Raw genomic sequence first — 9,307 nt, 5'->3', positions numbered from 1 at the left:
GTGAGTTGGAGCTGTGGCTCTAAAAATTTAAGAACTCCCTTTTTTACTATCTGGCATTTGCCCACAGTCTCAAGGTAAACCACAGAAAACCTTGAGCAGATAGTTGAGCGTTAAATAATCTCAAAAATTTATGTGCCATGTTTTATAAAGGTTAGTGTTATTAAGTGTTATGTGGCTTCATGAATTCAAAGTTATCCGCAACGGCCCAGATTGATGTCGGGAAGAAATTCAATCTTCTTCATGAAGGATCCCTCCGAAACAGGTTCGGATGAAAACATCGAACCGGGAACCGACAATTCCAGAACCAAATAAGACGAAAACAGACTTCTCTTCATATGAAATAAGGAAATCGTGGGGTGACTTCTTTAGAAATAGTTCACCCTAGAGTTTTGGAAGGACAAATGTGAGTGATGGTAAAACAATTCAAATTCATTAAGTGAATTTGGGAGAATACACGAATAAAATAAATTGAATATGTAATCAAAAGAAAAGAAACGATCTTATCTGAATCATTTCCGTGTATCTCTTCAACATAAGTCCACCAGTCATCCTCAGGAATCGGGGAAGATTGGAAGGAGAAGGCTGTGTCAAATCACCTGAAAAAGTGCTCACAAAAACTGACACTTAAGGTTAATAAAATGTGAAAATCAAGCAATCGCTCATCGACCTCGAAAAATAATCGTGGCTCATTTCACATTATTCCTTAAACCAAAGCCTATCCGACACAAAACTCGATTCCAGAGAAGAAGTTTCTAGAAAGAAACAACCGAAGAAAACAAATTTCAAATTGATTAGCAACGCAGAAATAACAAATCATTATAAGAAAAGTAGTCGTTAAAGACAGACAAGACATGGATACAAAAGAGCATACTTCCATGAATGCAGCTATGTTGATAAAAGTATTCCCTCTCGAAAATTCGGACGAACTTAGCGAAATAGAAAGCTCTAACTATTTTAACTCTCTTTGGAGAGAGATGTCTTGCGGCCAGCTGAACGCCGTTTCCGAAAAAGGAAGAAGCGGCTTCCTATGCCAAAGCTGCTTTGAGTCACAGTGAGTACATCATATCGAATAACACAAATAAATTATAAGAAAATAATTTTTGTTTCAATCATTTTTTTTTAGCTCTAAACCCGAATTTCTCCTCCAAGAAGTCTCCCTTCATCTGACCTTTTTCAAAGAAAAAGTACTTTGTCGCTCATGCGAACAGAGTCTTTTTGATATAGTAAAAAAAAACGGAAGGGTGCGAGGGATGTGAAAATGTCAAGCAAGAAATTAAGAAGATTTTAAATATTACTCGCTTTTTCCCGTTAATGTAGTTTAATTTCAAAAATTAAGTTTTAATTATTATAGTTTTTTTTTAACCAAATTTTTTAAGAATAAAATTCTTTCAATATTAAATTCAAAGGTTTAACTTTGTCCGTGTGTCATTGCAAGACAGAAATTAGAATAAACTTGGTCGGCTGTGGATTCTGCATTGATAACCAAAACAGGAGCCGACAAAGAAGAAAAGGTTTGTTTTACTAGCCAATCTTCATGTACCTCATGAATAGTTCTGAGTAGCTCTAAAGAAATACTCAATTCTTCCTCACGAGAACGGGAACTGACTCGAGCAAAAGAAGTTTCTGGGGAAACTCGCAAATAAACAATCAAATCTACTCTGAGCTCAGACGAGCGAATGAGGAGATCAAAATTTTTTGTCAATAAATGAGATTCGAAGTCGCGAAAATTACCCAACCTTCGACGAGCTTCTACAAAACAATTGCTACTGAATATCGATCTTTCCATCACCTTTACAGGCAATGAAGTCGTCTGCAGATGTCTATCTAACATAACCATTTGAGCGAAATGCTGAAAATAATAACAATAACGATCTGGGTTCTGATACATCAAATCTAAAAGATTAATTCCAGCTACATTTCGATATTCTTCGAGGGGTTCTAAAAGTGTACAGACCTGGCGATCTGCTAAAAACCTGTTAGTGAAAGTTGTTTTTCCGCATCCGATATTTCCTTCTATAATAATCGTAAGCGGTCGAGTTTTACTCAAATGAATTCCGAAAGGTAAATTCTTCTCCCAATCGATAACCGACTGTAAAGAAGATCAAGTTGATCACAGTCGTCAAGGGTGTTCGTTTGAAGATCTAACCTCGAAGGGTGTCCCTGGTCTTGGAGAAACTGTTCCAGGTTGATCTTCTTCAAATGGAGCAAGTCGATCCAAGTGAACCACTTTCTGACGCGAATGAGGAGATCTTCGGATTCTATAAACAACATCATTTATCCGGTTAACCACCAAGTAAGAGCCTTCCCAATTTCTTTGTAGCTTTGGACATCGTCCTTTCTGTCTTCGAGGTTGAAAAAGCCAAACAGAATCTCCAGGATTAAATTTTAAATCTCTGGCTCGAATATCATAACGAGTTTTCAATTTATCTGAAGCCATAGAAATTCTATTCCTAGCAAAGTGATGAATTTCTTCTAAACGTTGTTGTAATGAAAAGGCATAATCTGTTTGATGCTGTCTTTGCACAGGAACAGGGCCTTTCTCTAAGTCTGACGGAAGTCGAAGATTTCTTCCAGTAAGCATGAGGGCTGGCGTCTGTTTCGTCGTCTCATGAATCGCAGATCTGTAAGATAAGAGAAAGAAAGGGATCCAGGAGTCCCAGTCTCTCTGATTCTGTTCTACGAAGGACGACAAATACTGTAGTAAAGTCCGATTCAGACGCTCTATCATGCCATCAGATTGCGGATGCAAAGGAGTCGTACGAGTTTTTCTAACCCCTAAAATCTGAGTAACCTCTTTCATTAAGGTTGACTCAAAATTTCGGCCTTGATCAGTATGAAGTTCTAGAGGAACTCCGTGTCTACAAATAAATTCTTTAACGAATGCCTGTGCTACAGTAGAGGCTTCTTGATCAGCGAGAGGAACCACTTCTGGCCATTTAGTAAAATAATCAGCAATAACCAAAGCATATTTATTTCCAGAATGGGTTATCGGAAGAGGTCTAAGAATGTCCATCGCTATTCTTTCAAATGGAGCTCCCACGTTGTAAATTTGAAGAGAGCTTTGTCCCTTCGCTCGAGGTCCTTTCTTTGCCGTGCAGATTCGACGTCTTCGACACCAATCTTCAACGTCCATCCGGCAACGAGGCCAAAAGTAGAAGTTGCGAATTCTGCCTAGAGTTTTATTTGAAGCGAAATGTCCCCCTGCAGGAAAATCATGATAAAAAGCAAGAATCTCTGGAACTCGTGACCTGGGAACCAAAAGTTGCCACCTGATTTCTTTCAAGTCTGCAGATTCCCATTTTCGGTATAAAATTCCATCAATTAAAAGAATAGAGTCCCATTGAGCCCAATAAATTTTCAAATCTGGCTCGGCTAAGGATATATCCTGCCAGTCTGGGCGAGTTTCTGCTTCTTTCCAAGACTTCACTTGATTCAAAGTGTCGTCCTCTTGTTGCGATTTTCTCCATTCCTCCTGATTATTTTCGAAAGAAATCTTCCGTATTTTAAAAGAGGGATCACGATTTTTCTCTAATCGTGCACACTGTTTACACTCTGGCATTTCCTCGCAGGGTCTTCGAGAGAGAGCATCAGCGTTTCCATGATAAATTCCTGCTCGATGACGAATATCAAAATCGTACTGACCGAGCCTTTCTAACCATCTAGCTACCTGACCTTCGGGAGATTTAAATGAAAGTAGCCACCTGAGAGAAGCATGATCTGTACGTATCAAAAATCTCCTGCCGTACAAATAATGGTGAAAATGTACTACGGTCTTAACAACAGCTAAAAGCTCTCTACGAGTGACACAATAATTCCTCTCGGTTTTACTCAAAACTCTGCTAAAATAGCTTATCACTCTCTCTTGACCTCCCTGAATTTGTGACAGAACCCCGCCTATTCCTGAAAGAGATGCATCCGTATCTAAAATAAAAGGAATTTCGACCTCTGGATAAGCTAAAATCGGCGAAGAAATAAGATTTTCTTTTAATTTCTTGAAAGCCTCTTCGCATTCCGGGGTCCAGTCAAAAGGAATCTTGATTCCGGTCAAATGATGGAGAGGTTTAGCTATACTAGCGAAACCTTTTACAAATCTTCTGTAATACGTACAAAGGCCTAAAAAGCTTTGAATTTGTTCTTTATTCTTAGGTGTCGGCCAAGAAGAAACCTTCTCTATTTTGGATGGGTCGGTCTTCACACCAAAGAGTATAGGATAGAGTGGAAGCTGCCATAAGGCCGCAATGTAAATTGAGGATATACGAGTTTTAGCGCCATCTGTCGAGTCGGAACCGTGAAACATTCGAAAAAGGCGGTATATTCAATTTGGTTCCGCCAAACACACGCACGCAACGTAACATCATGAAGGAATTGGAGATAAATTGAAAACACAATTTACATGATATATATTTTTATTAATCACAATAAATTCGGATAAAACTAGTTGTATCACAATATATCAATACATGATTATACTACAAAAATTTAGTCATTTTCTTCCTTTCGTTATTTTTCTTATTACTACTTTCTACGCCTACAACTTTCTTCGACTGTACTACGGACTTCGCTAATGCTCGTCTTATGAATCTTGCTTCCCAATAGCAACGAATTCTGATGTATATATTAATGAATACATTCGTAGCTTCTGGGGAGCATAATTTAAACAAAGGGCACTCTTTCCGCAGTACTTTGTTTATTTCATTCGAAATATCTTTGTAATGTAAAATGCTTTTAATAATATTTTGAAATTTCTGATCCCATTTCAACACAATATTAAAAAGTGTTTCAGTGGAATACTTGAGGCCATTTGTATTAGCATAGTTTTTCATAATCGTAAACAATTTATAATCATTATAAGCCACAGAGGAATCTGGAAGAATCATATATGCCTGACACTCCTTACATTTATGGTTTTTAAGAAATTTGGTAGCCAAGTAACCACATATGTAATACACTGCATTGGTTTCGGTAAAATCTGCAATTTCTTTATTTATTTCTGATTCTAAAGTCTGTGTAATATTAGTGCTTGACAAGGGTATTGTTGAATTCGCTGGAGTTGCAATTCGAATCTGATTTATCATAGGTTTAATAGAAGTATTGATTTTACTGAGTTTAGCAAATATTACATTATCATCTGTTTCACAATTCGTAGCATTGGAAATTTTAGTTAATTGGGTAATAAAGATATGCCGCATTCCCGTTTCAAACTGTACGGGCGATGGATAGTGAGAACAGCCGTTTTGTTGTCGGATTGTCGCAAATAAATTTTCCAACGGATCCTGGTTCAACCGTCGAGTTTTCAGGGCATGGATATCATACTTGTCTTGCAGATCTTTCGATAGTTGAATAACACTATTTATAGTTATTATCAAACCTTTGATACAAGGTGGTTCATTTCCTCTTTCAAATTTACATTGCTCAAGATATACAAGCATATTCGTTAAAAATGTATAATGTTCAGACTCTTTTGAGATGGCATAATTTAATTTGTTTGGCAATGATTTTCTTTCAAGTCGAGAGTTTAGCGTGTCAAATAATTTATCCATATCAGATATAAATTCGCCTGTTCTGTCTTCCTTCCCTTTAAATTTTTCTGGAAAAATCGTTCGATAAACTAGGTGGGCCGTGTACATCGATTCCGAGAAGATCTGTGCGGCTATCGAAACATTCATTTTAGTGAAAGTGGATAAGTTGAAGTGGTGCTCACCAATTTTTGGTATAAGATTTAAGGGTTTCAGTTGACTCAATTTAAAAACTGTGCGAATCTCATTCCAATCTACAAGGCCCCCTCGATAATACAATCTTTTATCTTTCAGGTTATTTCGAATCGATTTTAACAAGTGTGGTGGATCAAACATTATGAAAATTTTATGATTAATGCCCGGTAATTTAAAGAATGGCTTTTTTGCAGTAACGCCAACTTTTTTAAGTAATCCTACATTTCTAGGGCCCTGGTCAGAAATCATGCATTTAACAACTAAATTAACGCTAAAAATATTTTCAATCGTTTTTAACATAATTTGATGAGTTTTGTCCGAATTACCACTCTTTCCCAACAACCAATATCCCACTGCCTGCTTCATTGGTTTATTTATCCATGTGATCATTGCAACTAGAGCAGTTCTAGCTTCTTTCGGCTCACGTGTAATACCGTCATCAATTATTCCTTTGAATAGATCACAATGACTATCGTAATGTACTTCGGGAGTTAGATAGATTTCATCAAATAAAATGCTAACGACACGATCTTTAGTAGCAGCGTTTTGAAAATTACTACTAAGTTGGTTTAAAATTGTATGGTTAAGGCCTGGATAAATAGGAAATTTTTTCTGATATTCACTTAACGTTCTTTCTGATGGTAAATTGATAATTTTTCTTAGAAATCGATATGCTTGAGGAGAATGATATTTTATAGACAGAGCAATATCTTTTAATTTATCATCGTATCTTCTACGGGATAATTTAACATTACATAATCGCAAATGCGACGCAAAGAATGTGTGGGCCTCCGTTGAAAGATACTCAACAGATTGAGTAATTATTGATTCGATTTCTGAGCTTCGCTGTGCAATTCCTACTTTTTTCTTTCGTTTTTGCAGCTTTTGTACTTTGCTTCGCAATAGTGCTATTGTTCTCTTTTGAGTATTAATACGCAGTGATTTGGGAGTGAGTAGTATATGTCTTTTAAATTTTCCATCGTGCGGAGTTATTCTGTTCGGAGATGTGGATATATTCAAGCGGGATGATTTCGGTGTATGACAAGTAGATTTTTTTGTTGGAGAACCGGTGATTTGATGAGACGATGATTTACAAAGAGCACTTGATGATGATGGATTATGATCCACTATATCTGTGTCCATTTTTGTGATCGGTGATGAGAAGTTATCCACTAGTTGTATTGATGTTGGTATACGCACGAAATTATTTGGTGTTGAAGCAGCATCAGACAGTGAGGATTGATTTTGGGTAGCGGCATGAATCTTGTCATCTCAAGAACGAATCAAAAACATAAATCGTATGTGAAAAACTCAATGAAAACTCAATTGCCTAATATTACAATTTACAATTCAAAACCAATATAGCCTAACATTAGAATTTACAATTCAAAACCCATATAGCCTAACATTAAAGGTATAAAATATATCAAAGATACTGTTGACATGACGTCTGATATAAATACTGTTATATACAATTCATAACATTTTTTATGAGATATTCAACAATTTAATACTTTTTTCATCTTTGACAATGGCATTCCTTACCTCTGATAACAATACGTATTTTGTTATTCGTCTGGATATCAATGACAGTCGGATCTTCTCCCGTTGCTTTGGTTACATCCATAACGATGCTATTATCCTTGTGCGAGCATTCATCTAATAATTTTACATGTTTTATTAATGATCACGTTTATTTTTGAAAAAATATTTATGTTTGCATTCAATATACCTTGTAAAGAAGATCTTTCAAATGTCACTGTTTGCTGATGATTTACACCATGTGCATTGCCTTGCAAAGATTGACCTGGTAATATTGTCGGTATTGATTTTGGGAACAGCAAGGGCCTAGGACATTTTTTACGGATGCACTTTGGCTCAAAATGGTCTGAGCATATACGTAAGTGAGTAGGACTGCCTGGTACTTTAGCAAACTCTCGCCATTTTTTGCGCCTGTAAATGAGTAATGGAAGAATTATTAAATAATACTATTTTCTACTCTGATTGTGAGCACGAAATTACAGTCGTCTCTCCACTTCAATGACATGAATCTTCGATGATTTCACTCATAACCTAGAATTGATAGATTCTGTTGATTTTTTTACTTACAATTCCGTATTTTTAGGCTGTCGAAAGAAATGGTGTTCTTTATCTTTCCGTGCACTTCTGCCGCATCCTTTCACATGACAGCGAACCATGTTTATAAATTTTGTTGATCAAACTTTTCAAGCTTCTTTCTGCGAGACGCGTCGTTCGCAACTTTATAAAATGGCGCAATGGCGACGCCAACGATAACCGTCGCGGTGTGGACGAGGGGCAAGAGAGGTAAAGAAGGGTGAATAGTTCTGGTTCCCACCCGTGACAGCGCTGTGTACCGTATATCCCCAGCTTCCACTCTATCCTATACTCTTTGCTTCACACCTTGTGCTGAAACGATATGTCCGAGGAAGCCTACTTCTTTCTGGAACAGATGACATTTTTTCGGGCTCATTTTCAGACCTGCTTGCTTCAGCCTAGCGAAAACTTGTCTGAGATTTTGAACTTCTTCTTCAAAGTTCTTGCCAAAAACGATTATATCGTCTAAATAAACGAGGCATATTTTGCCAGTGAGCCCATGGAGAACAGCCTCCATCATTCGTTCAAAGGTAGCCGGGGCATTACTTAAACCAAACGGCATAACCTTGAACTGCCATAATCCTCCTAAACCCGTAACAAAAGCTGTTTTTTCTTTATCTAGAGGATCCATTTCGACCTGCCAGTATCCGCTCTGAAGATCTATGGTGCTGAACCAAGTTGCACCAGCTATCAGGTCGAGTGTCTCATCGATTCTGGGTAAAGGGTAAGAATCCTTCTTCGTTATATCGTTCAGCTTCCTGTAATCGATACAAAATCGTTTGGATCCGTCCTTTTTGTTAACAAGGACGATTGGTGAGGCCCAGGGACTAGACGATGGTTCAATCACATCGTTCTTTAGCATGTCTTCCACAAGCTTCTTTACCTCTTCTCGGGCGTTGAGAGCGAGTCTTCGAGGAGCTTGTTTAATTGGTGAACTCTCTCCGACGTCGATCTTGTGCTTGACAGAAGTACATCGGCCCTTATCACCACTATCTTTGGCGAAAGAATCTATAAACTCTAGCAAAAGAGATTTAAACGATTCTACCTGAGCTGATTTTAACGAAATCGAAGATTTCTCAACAAGGCTCCGTAAATGAAGAGGAAAATGTTGTCGCAAATCATCCTCTGAAAGTTCTATTTCTCGAATTCTAGGAGGGGTCCAATAAATTCCATTCCTATTCGTACAAAGAGTTATTTCGCGATTGTTTGAAGCTAGTGAATTTCTCTTAGTCGAGATAACACAGTTATGAGCTGTAAGAAAGTCTATTCCCAAAATACCTTCATCCTCTATATCTGCTATAAAAACCTTATGTGGAGAGTCGATACACCCAAAAAGGTTAATTTGGACAGTAGCCTGTCTCAAAACCGGGGTCGTCTCTCCAGTGGCTGTTCGCAGAGAAAAAGAGGGAACAATCCGGTCATCGGATTTAAAGAGATCCGATCGAACTACGGTTACTTCTGCGCCCGTGTCTATTACCCAC

General features: G+C 37.6%; 1 long non-coding RNA gene across 1 annotated transcript; it reads left to right on the top strand.

Annotated features, from left to right (window-relative positions):
• Positions 1–8,307: 8,307 nt before the first annotated feature.
• On the top strand, positions 8,308–8,689 carry LOC124303487 (uncharacterized). Its single transcript, XR_006907923.1, has 3 exons — positions 8,308–8,356; positions 8,449–8,550; positions 8,632–8,689. It is a non-coding gene; the product is annotated as an uncharacterized LOC124303487 (long non-coding RNA).
• The last annotated feature ends 618 nt before the right edge of the window (positions 8,690–9,307 follow it).

Source organism: Neodiprion virginianus, chromosome 1 (assembly GCF_021901495.1).
Source record: "Neodiprion virginianus isolate iyNeoVirg1 chromosome 1, iyNeoVirg1.1, whole genome shotgun sequence".
Taxonomy (NCBI): domain Eukaryota; kingdom Metazoa; phylum Arthropoda; class Insecta; order Hymenoptera; family Diprionidae; genus Neodiprion; species Neodiprion virginianus.
This window is presented reverse-complemented; position numbering and strand designations above follow the sequence as displayed.